Genomic DNA, 14,119 nt, shown 5'->3' on the forward strand with positions numbered 1-14,119 from the left:
TAGTGAGACCACATTTAACCAGTTTAAGTAAAATGACATACAAAGGTATTGGATGATAAGATAAGTCGAGTTTTAACCATCTGAGTCACAAAACAGAGAGATCTGAAAGCAATTAGGTTACCTTCCTGCTATTTTAGTAAAACCCCATTAGATAAAATAACAAGTTCAGTCTTCATCTAAAACAGAGAGCAGGAGAGTGGAATGGGAAAATTGGCTGTAAGTGTCCCGGCGACCTCGAGGCCCTCCATTAAGAATCAGTCAATCTAACAAAACAGAAAGACTCACTGACACAGGAAACAAAGTCATGGTTACCAAAGGGAATATGGGGTGAGGGGAGATAAATCAGGAGTTTGGGATTAACATATATACACTACTGTATATAAAACAGGTAAGCAACAAGGACCTACAGTATAGCACAGAGAACTATACTCAATAACTTGTAATAGCCTATAATGGAAAGGAATCTAGGTACATAGCAAAACAAAACAAAAAAATATATATATGTATAATTGAATCACTTTGCTACACATTTGAAACTAACACACCATTGTAAATTAACTATACTTCAATTTTAAAAAAAATGAAAAGCAATTTACAAAAGAATCAATCAATGTTCAAAGGAAGAAAAAAAGAGGCAGAATGTAACATTCTATCTTAACTATTACTGAGGCCACGTTAATATCATGTATGTATAGGAAACAGGTCAGGGTCCAGGAAAGCAAAAAATAACAAAAAAAAATCAATTTATGAGGGTAAGAGTGGAAAGGTGAGACACTGTGGGTATACATTTCTATATGTATTACCATTTGTTTGCATCCTAAGAAATGAAATACAGTAAGTGAAAATAGAAAAGTTACGTATTTTCCTTTTGTTGTTGTTGTTTGCTTTGTATGCATAGTGAAGTGTTAGGAGTGCTGTTTGCCATATACAGATCCCTCTCCGCGCTTCCCCTCCCCAGGATCCTCACCAGGCTCAGACCTGAATTGCTGGTATAGCAGTGCCCTGCCCTCCACATGCCTCCCTTGCAACAAAAAGGCTGCTACCCCAGGAAAGTAGCCCCTTCTTAACCCATCAGGCTGGGAAGTTGCCAACAGAAGTTCCAAGCTGGGGCGTAGAAGTTGCTGACAACCAGATTCATTGGTTCGAGATCGAGGAGGAGAAGGACGTGCTCTCACTGCCTCTGGCGAGAGCACTGGAATCACAACTAACTGCTGAACAATCATCAACAGGAAGACACTGGAACTCACCAAAAAAGATACCCCACATCCAAAGACAAAGGAGAAGCCACAATGAGACGGTAGGAGGGGCGCAATCACAAAAAAATCAAATCCCATAACTGCTGGGTGGGTGACTCGCAAACTGGAGAACACAAACCACAGAAGTCCACCCACTGGAGTGAAGGTTCTGAGCCCCACGTCAGGCTTCCCAACCTGGGGGTCTGGCAACGGGAGGAGGAATTCCTAGAGAATCAGACTTTGAAGGCTAGCGGGATTTGATTGCAGGAGTATGACAGGACTGTGGGAAACAGAGACTCCACTCTTGGAGGGCACACACAAAGTAGTATGTGCATAGGGACCCAGGGGAAGCAGCAGTGACCCCATAAGACACTGAACCAGACCTACCTGCTAGTGCTGGAGGGTCTCCTGCAGAGGGGGGGCATGGCTGTGTCTCACCGTGAGGACAAGAACACTGGCAGCAGAAGTTCTGGGAAGTACTCCTTGGCGTGAGCCCTCCCAGAGTCAGCCATTAGCCCCACCAAAGAGCCTGGGTAGGCTCCAGTGATGGGTCGCCTCGGGCCAAACAACCAACAGGGAGGAAACCCAGCCTCACCCATCAGCAGACAAGCACATTAAAGTTTTACTGAGCTTGGCCCACCAGAGCAACAGCCAGCTCTACCCACCACTAGTCCTTCCCATTAGGAAACATGCACAAGCCTCTTAGATAGCCTCATCCACCAGAGGGCAGACAGCAGAAGCAAGAAGAACTACAATCCTGCAGCCTGTGGAACAAAAACCACATTCACAGAAAGACAAGATGAAAAGGCAGAGGGCTACGGATCAGATGAAGGAACAAGATAAAACCCCATAAAAACAACTAAATGAAGCGGAGATAGGCAACCTGCCAGAAAAAGAATTTAGAAAAATGATAGTGAAGATGATCCAGGACCTCGGAAAAAGAATGGAGGCAAAGATCGAGAAGATGCAAGAAATGTATAACAAAGACCTAGAAGAATTAAAGAACAAACAAAGAGAGATGAACAATACAATAACTGAAATGAAAAATACACTAGAAGGAATCAATAGCAGAATAACTGAGGCAGAAGAACGGATAAGTTACGTGGAAGACAGAATGGTGGAATTCACTGCTGTGGAACAGAATAAAGAAAAAAGAATGAAAAGAAATGAAGACAGCATAAGAGACCTCTGGGACAACATTAAATGCAACAACATTCGCATTATAGGGGTCCCAGAAGGAGAAGAGAAAGGACCCAAGAAAATATTTGAAGAGATTAGAATCGAAAACTTCCCCAACATGGGAAAGGAAATAGCCACCCAAGTCCAGGAAACACAGAGAGTCCCATACAGGATAAACCCAAGGACAAACACGCCAAGACACACAGTAGTCAAATTGGCAAGAACTAAAGACAAAGAAAAATTATTGAAAGCAACAAGGGAAAAATGCCAAATAATATACGAGACAACTCCCATAAGGTTAACAGCTGATTTCTCAGCAGAAACTCTATGAGCCAGAAGGGAGTGTGATGAAAGTGAAGAACGTACAAACAAGATTACTCTACCCAGCAAGGATCTCGTTCAGATTTGATGGAGAAATCAAAAGCTTTATAGACAAGTAAAAGCTAAGAAAATTCAGCACCACCAAACCAGCTCTACAACAAATGCTAAAGGAACTTCTCTAAGTGGGAAACACAAGAGAAGAAAAGGACCTACAAAAACAAACCCAAGTCAGTTAGGAATATGGTAATAGGAACATACATATCGATAATTACCTTAAACGTGAATAGATTAAATGTTCCAACCAAAAGACACAGGCTCACTGAATGGATACAAAAACAAGACCCATATATATGCTGTCTACAAGAGACCCACTTCAGGCCTAGAGACACATACAGACTGAAAGTGAGGGGACAGAAAAAAGATATTCCATGCTAATGGAAATCAAAAGAAACCTGGAGTAGCAATACACATATCAGATAAAATAGACTTTAAAATAAAGAATGTTACAAGAGACAAGGAAGGCCACTACATAATGATCAAGGGACCAATCCAAGAATAAGATATAACAATTATAAATATATATGCACCCAACATAGGAGCACATCAATCATAAGGCAACTGCTAACAGCGGTAAGAGGAAATCGACAGTAACACAATAATAGTGGGGGACTTTAACACCTCACTACACCAATGGACAGATCATCCAAACAGAAACTTAGTAAGGAAACAAGCTTTAAATGACACAATAAACCAAGATAGATTTAATTGATATTTATAGGACATTCCATCCAAAAACAGCAGATTACACTTTCTTCTCTAGTGCACACAGAACATTCTCCAGGATAGATCACTTCTTGGGTCACAAATCAAGTCTCAGTAAATTTAAGAAAACGGAAATCATATCAAGCATCTTTTCTGGCCACAACACTATGAGATTAGGAATCAATTACAGGGAGAAAAATATAAAAAGAACCAAAAAATGGAGGCTAAACATTACGTTAGTAAATAACCAAGAGACCAGTGAAGAAATCAAAAGGGAAATCAAAAATACCTAGACACAAATGACAATGAAAACACGATGATCCAAAACCTATGGGACACAGCAAAAGCAGTTCTAAGAGGGAGGTTTATAGCAATACAAGCCTACCTCAAGAAACAAGAAAAATCTCAAACAATCTAACCTTACACTTAAAGGAACTAGAGAAAGAAGAACAAACAAAACCCAAAGTGAGCAGAAGGAAAGAAATCATAAATATCAGAGCAGAAATAAATGAAATAGAAACAAAGAAAATAATAACAAAGAGCAATAAGCTAAAAGCTGGTTCTTTGAGATGATAAACAGAATTGATAGACCATTAGCCAGACTCATCAAGAAAAAGAGGGAGAGGACTCAAATCAATAGAATTAGAAATGAAAAGGAGAAGTTACAACAGACACCACAGAACTACAAAGCATCCTAAGAGACCACTACAAGCAACTCTCTGCCAATAAAATGGACAACCTGGAAGAAATGGACAAATTCTTAGAAAGGTATAACCTTCCAAGAACCAGGAAAAAATAGAAAATATGAACAGACAAATCACAAGTAATGAAATTGAAACTGTGATTAAAAATCTTCCAACAACCAAATATCCGGACAAGATGGCTTCACAGGTAAAGTCTATCAAAATTTTCGAGAAGAGCTAACACACATCCTTCTAAAACTCTTCCAAAAAACTGCAGAAAAAGGGTCACTCCCAAACTCATTCTATGAGGCCACCATCACCCTGATACCAAAAGCAGACAAACATACAACAAAAAAAGAACATTACAGACCAATATCACTGATGAATATACACGCAAAAATCCTCAACAAAATACTAGCAAACAGAATCCAACAACACATCAAAAGGATTATACACCATGATCAAGTGGGATTTATCCCACGGATGCAAGGATTCTTCGATATATGCAAATCAATCAGTGATACACCATATTAACAAATTGAAGAATAAAAACCATATGATCATCTAAAATAGATTCAGAAAAAGCTTTTGACAAAATTCAACACCCGTTTATGATTAAAAACTCTCCAGAAAGTGGGTATAGAGGGAACCTACTTCAACATAATAAAGGCCATATATGACAAACCAACAGCAAACGTCATTCTCAATGGTGAAAAACTGAAAGCATTTCCTCTAAGATCTGGAACAAGACAAGGATGTCCACTCTCACCACTATTATTCAACATAGCTTTGTAAGTCCTAGCCATGGCAATCAGAGAAAAAAAGAAATAAAAGGAATACAAATTGGAAAAGAAGAAGTAAAACTGTCACTGTTTGCAGACGACATGACTATACATAGAGAATCCTAAAGATGCCACCAGAAAACTACTAGAGCTAATCAATGAATTTGGTAAAGTTGCAGGATACAAAATTAATGCACAGAAATCTCTTGCATTCCTACACGCTAATGATGACAACTCTGAAAGAGAAATTAAGGAAACACTCCCATTTACCATTGCACCAAAAAGAATAAAACACCTAGGAATAAACCTACCTAGGGAGACAAAAGACCTGTATGCAGAAAACTGTAAGACACTGCTGAAAGAAATTAAAAATGATACAAATAGATGGAGAGATATACCATGTTCTTGGACTGGAAGCAACAACATTGTGAAAATGGCTATACTACCCAAAGAAATCTACAGATTCAGTGCAATCCCTATCAAACTACCAATGGCAGTTTTCACAGAACTAGAACAAAAAATTTCACAATTTGTACGGAAACGCCAAAGACCCCGAATAGCCAAAGCAATCTTGAGAACGAAAAACGGAGCTGGAGGAATCAGGCTCCCTGACTTCAGACTATACTAAAAAGCTACAGTGATCAAGACAATATGGTACTGGCACAAAAACAGAAATATAGATCAATGGAACAGGATAGAAAGCCCAGAGACAAACCCATGCACCTATGGTCAACTAATCTATGACAAAGGAGGCAAGGATATACAAGGGAGAAAAGACAGCCTCTTCAATAAGTGGTGCTGGGAAAACTGGACAGCTACTTGTAAAAGAATGAAATTAGAACACTCCCTAACACCATACACAAAAATCAACTCCAAATGGATTCGAGACCTACATGTAAGACCGGACACTATAAAACTATTAGAGGAAAACATAGGAAGAACACTCTGACATAAATCACAGCAAGATCTTTTTTGATCCACCTCCTAGAGTAATGGAAATAAAAACTAAAATAAACAAATGGGAAAAAAAAAGCAAAGGAAACTACAAACAAGATGAAAAGACAACCCTCAGAATGGGAGAAAATATTTGCAAACGAATCAACGGACAAAGGATTAATCTACAAAAAATATAAACAGCTCATGCAGCTCAATATTAAATAAACAAACAACCCCATCCAAATATGGGCAGAAGACCTAAATAGACATTTCTCCAAAGAAGACATACAGATGGCCAAGAAGCACATGAAAAGCTGCTCAACATCACTAATTATTAGAGAAATGCAAATCCAAACTACAATGAGGGGGCTTCCCTGGTGGCGCAGTGGTTGAGAGTCCGCCTGCTGATGCAGGGGACACGGGTTTGTGCCCCGGTCCAGGAGGATCCCACATGCTGCGGAGCAGCTGGGCCCGTGAGCCATGGCCGCTGAGCCTGCGCGTCCGGAGCCTGTGCTCTGCAACGGGAGAGGCCACAACAGTGAGAGGCCTGCGTACAGCAAAAAAAAAAAAAAAAAATTGAAAAAAAAAACTACAATGAGGTATCACCTCACACCAGTTAGAATGGGCATCATCAGAAAATCTGCAAACAGCAAATGCTAGAGAGGGTGTGGAGAAAGGGGAACCCTCTTGCACTGTTGGTGGGAATGTAAATTGATACAGCCACTATGGAGAACAGTATGGAGGTTCCTTATAAAACTAAAAAGAGAACTACCGTATGACCCAGCAATCCCACTACTGGGCATATACCCAGAGAAAACCATAATTCAAAAGGACACATGCACCCCAATGTTCACTGCAGCACCCTTTACAATAGCCACATCATGGAAGCAACCTAAATGCCCACTGACAGATGAATGGATAAAGAAGATGTGGTACATATATACAATGGAATATTACTCAGCCATAAAAAGGAACGAAATTGGGTCATTTGTAGAGACGTGGATCTATCTAGAGACTGTCATACAGAGTGAAGTAAGTCAGAACGAGAAAAACAAATACCGTATATTAATGCATATATGTGGAACCTAGAAAAATGGTACAGATGAACTGGTTTGCAGGGCAGAAATAGAGACCCAGATGTAGAGAACAAACGTATGGATACCAAGGGGGGAAAGTGGCTGGGGCCGGGGATAGTGGGACCAGTTGGGGGATTGGGATTGACATGTATACACTAACATGTATAAAATGGATAACTAATAAGAACCTAGTGTATTAAAAAAAATTTTTTTAAATTTGATGACAACCGTAATTGAAAAGAATATGAAAAATACATATGTGTAATGATCACTTTTCTGTACAGCAGAAATTAACATAGCATTATAAATCAACTATACTTCAATAAAATTTTTTTTTTAAAGTTGTTGACAAATCCCATCCTTTGGAGGGGATTGGGGTGTGGGGTAGTGGTGATGACTTACTTTAATAAATGGTTTTATGGAAGACTTCATGGGTATTTTGGGCTTCAAGGTAAATTTACTTGTAATCGCAATACATTGGCCACTGCTCTATAATTCAGATTATAGTTTTAAACCTGGTGTGAGAAATGCTGATGACTGACCTGCCAACTGCCTTCTCCCACCTGGTAGAGGCATGAAAAGTCACAGACTGAGTTTACTTTTCGCAGGTGGGAATGGCCACGTGACACCCCTCAACGGCAAATGCGTGATAAACAGAACTTTCTGAGATAGCTTTTATTTTCCTGATAAAAGGAATAAATGTGGTGGGTATCGACGTATTTTTTTGTTTCTGTCTTAACTGGGGAAGATCACAAGGAAAAGTTGAAGGAGGACACAGAGATACCAGCTCTGACAACAAAGAGGCTGAACACACACCAGGAGGCATATATCTCCAGATAATCTGTTATTTTTAAATCAGGTTTTCTGTTTTTGCAGAAAATACTCCTCACTGATACACCCAGATCTACCTTTTTTTTTTTTTTTTTTTTTTTGCGGTATGCGGGCCTCTCACTGTTGTGGCCTCTCCTGTTGCGGAGCACAGGCTCCGGACGCGCAGGCTCAGCGGCCATGGCTCACAGGCCCAGCCGCTCTGCGGCATGTGGGATCTTCCCGGACCGGGGCACGAACCCGTGTCCCCTGCATCGGCAGGTGGGCTCTCAACCACTGTGCCACCAGGGAAGCCCCAGATCTACCTTCTTAAAGACAGAGCGCCAAGCTTCACTATTAAATCCCAATGCACTCTGTGTTAAGTAGTTTTGGGGAAGCTAAAAAAACATGGAAACTATGTTAGAGAGAAAAATAAGAGCTGCCACTTACTGAATGGTTACAGGTTATGGTAATGAGGCTTCTACATGGATTAAGTCATTTAAGTTTGACACCATCACTCCAAGGTGGGGACAGCGAGGACCCCCTTTTGCATTTGAGGAAACACTTTGATTATGTGTCTTGTCTAACGTTATGTAGCTTAGTAAGAATCTGAACACAGATCTGACTGAAACACCTCACAATTCCATTTCAGTTCAAGTGAATGGACCCTTAGAAGTGCAATAGGGTCATTTAGTGAGTGCCTGTCTTATGGCAATTATGTGCAGTTCATAAAACCAAAAGAGTGGCGAGGAACCACAAGATAAAGTCTAATATAAAGTCTAATATCATCTTAAAGATCGCTCAGTGATCCCTTTGGCCGGACTGTAATTCCAGGTCAGCATGGGTGTGTTATGGACACACCTAGAGAAGGTCTTGAGAAAATATTTTGGAGAGAATCGCACAGCAAGTACTCAAATAATTATATTCAACTGACTAGGCATCCTTTCTAAAGTCAGGAACAGAAAAAGAAGTCAAAGAATAAGCCTGTTTGAGAATAAAATAATGAGAAGGATTTTTCAACATTGCATTTAGAAATAGTTTCATCTCTTTTAAGCAGGAATATTTAACCACTAAAACTCCAATTAAAATACAAGGAATATATATATAAAATACAAGGAATTATATATATATATATATATGGAATATAAAATACAAGGACACAGTTCAGCAAAAATAAAGGGACTGGAACTGGGGCTTTTTCATTCCATCATGTTTTTAACCAAATAAAACTGCCAATGTTGGACTGTCTGAAATGTGAAATTTGTAATGGGACTGGGTACACTGGAGCCCAAAGTCATTTCAAATTGGAAGTCACAAACGCTTGGACCATCAGTGAAGGGTGCTGGCACTCCATGAGGTTAGAGTATAAATGATGTTGACCTTCAACAGACTTTGAGGAATTCTAAATTATTTTCATACTTATTTGCCAAGAGTACTTTGAAATACATTTCATTTGTTTTCTTCTCTTCTATCTCCCAAGTACTCTTATCTTCTCACTGGTACAAAACATGCAGATTTGTTCCCAAGTCCAAGCAATGACGCGGCCATAAAGCAAAGTCTAAATCTGGTAAAACCAGAGAACTCTAGGCTCAAGTAACCTGATTTAAAGTCTGGTTCAACTCTATTACCTTGGGTAACTTAACACTGAGGTTCCATTTTTCTCATCCATAAAAGGGGTGATAAAAATGTATTAGTATTTTGTGATGGTAAAGTGAGATAATATATATAAAAAAATATAGTAAATGATAAAATGTTAAATTTAATTTGCCACCACTACCAATGCCATCAGCATCATTGCCTAGATAAAGAACTGCAAACAAAGGAGAGAGAATTATAATTATGATCTAGATTTCCATTCTAAAACTTATTACCCTGAAATTTATATTTCAATTTTTGTGATGGTTATTATTTTCATCCCAGTGCCCTCATGATATGAACTGTTTATAAACTATCTTTACTCTTTGCTACCCATATGTATGTTAGAGCATGTATTAGGTCAAAAACTCGGAAAACATGCTGTGAGGCATTTATCTATTCAGTAAACACGTAGTGAATGGTTAAACCACATGCCAGGCTCATGGTTATCCTGCAAAGCAGTGTAATAATACACAATGGATTTCCTGTTGGCCACATCCCAAAACTACTGGCTTTAACAGGCAAGCAGTTATTAAACGTAGGAAACTGCATAGTATTCCAGGGCCCCCCTCACTGCAATAGTTAAATGAAGCAAGTCACCTTAGAAATAGCTCTTTAAATTCCATTCAATGTCTGGGAGCGTATTTGGTCTACGACAATATCCAAGTCAGAGCAGAAAGCCATACCAGGGAAACCAAGTTACATAATCTAAGACAACACAATAGAGCTGGGTTCTCTGCTTTTGTTTATGTAAGTATGACTTGTCTCCATACGGTTACTTAATTAGATGGGGGATGCACTGTATCCATTCAATGCAGAACAGCCGGAATTTTACATACCAAATATTTAATGCGATTTATGAAACCCAGACTCTTCCCCTAGGCCCCAATAAAACCTTTTTTTAAACTCAGAAATTATCTGCCTTCTTCCCAACCTCTAATAAAAATGGAAATGCTTTATATCACTGCATGTGCATAGTTCATGTCACCTGTGTCATTCTCATACATGGTCTAAGATATTGTTCCATTGAGCAGATCTTAAATTCTGCAGAGTAGATGGTAAACAACACTTCAATGCATTCAAACGAATCTGAAGAGACCTTCTTAATTCCTCACACAAGAAACTTCAGAATTCAGTAGAGCTTATAAAAGCACATTCATCATTCCCCAGCTTACCACAATTTACCTTAATATATTCAATCTTTTTATTAAATTGACAAATGGGTACATACGCACTCAGGTTAGACCGTGTTCTAGGTACTGGACATTGAGTTGAAAGATAACTGAGGGGACTTCCCTGGTGGTCTAGTGGTTAAGACTCCACACTTCCACTGCAGGGGGCACGGGTTCGATCCCTGGGTCAGGGAACTAAGATCTGGCATCCCATACAGCACAGCCAAAAAACCACCAACAACAAACACTAAGACATAGTTAATTTCCTCAAGGAGTTCTCAGATTAAATTAGAGACAAATAATTACAGAACAATGACAAGCATGCTACCAGTATACTGGAAGTATAAACAAAATGTCACAGGGCACAGAGGAGAGAAAGCCTAACTTTCCTTGGGATGGTCTGTGGCAGGCATCTTGCGGAGGGTTACATTTCAGCATAGTTCAGGTGTAGAGTTGAAAAGGAGAACACTTGGGGAAGGCATTCCAACTGAGGTCATTGTACGTGCACACGTCTGCCATGAGTGCATGGAATGGCAGTTGAAGAGTTATGCAGAGTTAAATATCATTTTCCTTATAACTCACAGTTGGAAGAGTTGACTTTGACATTTGTACTAAACTATTGGACCTACTTGGCTCTAACATCTCTTATTTCTATGCACCTTCCTTTAAGTTTTCTGAGACGTAGACACAGAGTAATCAGCATATCAAAGAAAGACAGCTGTCTTGGTTTATAGCATGAGCCCTAAGGCCAGTTTAAAGTAATTCCATGTGCATGCTTTCAATGAGGAAGAAACGATGTTTGTTCTAATATGGAGGAAGGAGTTATTTTCTTTTAGCCACACTAACACAACTGACATTTCTCCCAAGACCACAGGGGAAGTTGTTTTGTTGTTTTGGTTTTTAAAATCATCCACTATTTCAGCTCTTGCTTGAGTCATCTGCAAAACTGACTGAAATTGGGTCAAAGCCAGAGATTTTATACTAGTTCTGATGGTGCCTTGTCCCTTAGTGGAAACAAGCAACGTGCAATCATATTCAGCATGAGATGCCTGTTCCCGTAATAACAGTTTGTCCAAAGGGATTCTAAAGTTAAGAGGCCAAATTTAGCCCAATGGTTTTCTATGTGTGGTGGGATTACTGATGATTTAAATTTTTATTGTTTTGCTTTTTCAACATTTTTAAATGTGTTCTTAAATAAACAGTTTGAATCAGAACACACACACACACACTTTTCTATTCCAGTGAAGGCATATAAAAGGCTCTGTAAACTAAACTATGGCAACATCTAGATTTTACTTCATGGTGTCTAACTTCTAGTATATTGAAATTAATCAATCAGGACAAAAACAAACAAATATGTCCCTAGGGGGGGAAATGGAAAAAATTAGACTGTAAGGTTGATAAAAATTATTCATTTTAAAATGTAAAATTAAAAGGGTAATATTTTATTGAAAACGGTGTTCAAGATGGAGCTTAAAAATTGTTTAAGTTTTCCCCCCATAATGGATACATTTAAGTATGAATGTGGGCCATTGATTAGGTTTCAAATTCATCTGAAAACCTAGTGGGAATTGGGAAAGGCTTTGCTTTCAGCGTGTTATCACTTTTCACTTGTAACTGACAGTTTTCAAGAGTGAGGCCATTCATAGTTATGGAAGAATGGTTGTTTTAATGCAACACTGAATGACAGAAAACCAAACAATCCAACACCATTCTCATATTTTTCATTCTTGGAAAATTACCTTTCAGGAAGAGCTTGGCGTTTTATGTTCTACACGTTAACACAGCAGGGACTTTCAATCTTTTCATGACAAAAACAAGCAACAAAAGAGGGGAAACAAAAACATAAGGAACAGACACTAAATTCCCTCCGAAATAAATACACTTCCATTAGATGTCAGGTCACATTTAAAAAAACACTCAGACTGTGACCATTTAGTCATATATCTGAATAAATATGGGCTGATTTAACGGGAACATGGTTTGATACAACTTTTTCTATGTGACCTTGACTCAGGCAAAATAGAGTGGGAGTTCATCTTTGATAAAATCTGGGCCAATTCTCTTATCCTAGAAGCAAGCGAGGCCCTCAGAGGTTCAACAACTTGCTAAAGAGCTCTAAGGAGCAGACTTGGTTGAAATCTCTCTACTGACATCTACTAGAGTATTTTCCCCATTATATATGCTGCTTTTGTCTGGGTGGGACACAAATGATTAAATTTACAACTACATTTTGTATCAATGTCTACTGAGAAATTCTACCGAGCAAACAATCTTGTAAAATCTCTTTTATGATGACACTGTAACTTGCAAATATTCTTGTAAAATCAAATACAATGCAAAAAAATCTAACATTTTATGATGTACTTTCTATTGAAAATCATGGCTTATTATACAATGCTACATTATAGAAAAGTACAAATAATATATGTATTTTAAAAAAACATTGTTATCCATAGTTACCAAGTTCCCAAAGACTAATACTATTAATAATTAGGTGTCTTTCATTCTCTCATCTTTCTTTTTCAGATGTATATTTAATATTTTGGCTTTCTGTGAATAGGATATATATATATATGTATGTATACTTCAAGATAGTATCTCATCTTGTCTCATAGTATCTCATGGTATTATTAACTTTTCATTAAACCAATTCTTAATGACTGAGAGTAGATATGTCAGTTTTGTTCTTGGTAGTTCCTTACTTTTTAACATTTCCTTGTTTCTAAATGTTAGGTTTATAGCATTGATATTTTAATTCTCCACTTATCATCTATATCCTGATTACACATGAATATATATCTTTAGCAGTTCTCTCTGCAGCTTCAAACCTGTACATTAAATTGCCTCTAGATGTATTCACCTAAATGTCCCCCATAGATCTCACAGACTTCTTATGCCTAAAACAGAACTTAGGGCTTAGCCCCTCATACCTACTATTTGGACCATATGCCCTAAGTCAAAGAATAGTCCTAATATTCACTAAGTCCCCCAAGCTAGAACCTGGAGGTCGCCTACCTTTCCTTTGCTCACCCTCCCACATCCAATTTAACACTAAGCTCTGTTGGTTCTGTCTCCTAAATTCAAGACCAGCTCTTCATCCCTATTCCCATTACGCTGGCCACCACCATCATTCCCCTCAATGACTACAACTGGTCCTGTCGTCATCAACATTCTTTTTTTTTTTTTTTTTAAACATCTTTATTGGAGCATAATTGCTTTACAATGGTATGTTAGTTTCAGCTTCACAACAAAATGAATCAGTTATATATATACATATGTTCCCATATCTCTTCCTGCTTGCGTCACCCTCCCTCCCACCCTCCCTATCCCACCCCTCCAGGCGGTCACAAAGCACCGAGCTGATCTCCCTGTGCTATGCGGCTGCTTCCCACTAGCTATCTACCTTACGTTTGGTAGTGTATACATGTCCATGCCTCTTTATTGCTTTGTCACCGTTTACCCTTCCCCCTCCCCATAGCCTCAAGTCCATTCTCTAGTAAGTCTGTGTCTTTATTCCTGTTTCACCCC

This window comes from Orcinus orca, chromosome 21, assembly GCF_937001465.1.
Source record: "Orcinus orca chromosome 21, mOrcOrc1.1, whole genome shotgun sequence".
Taxonomy (NCBI): Eukaryota; Metazoa; Chordata; class Mammalia; order Artiodactyla; family Delphinidae; genus Orcinus; species Orcinus orca.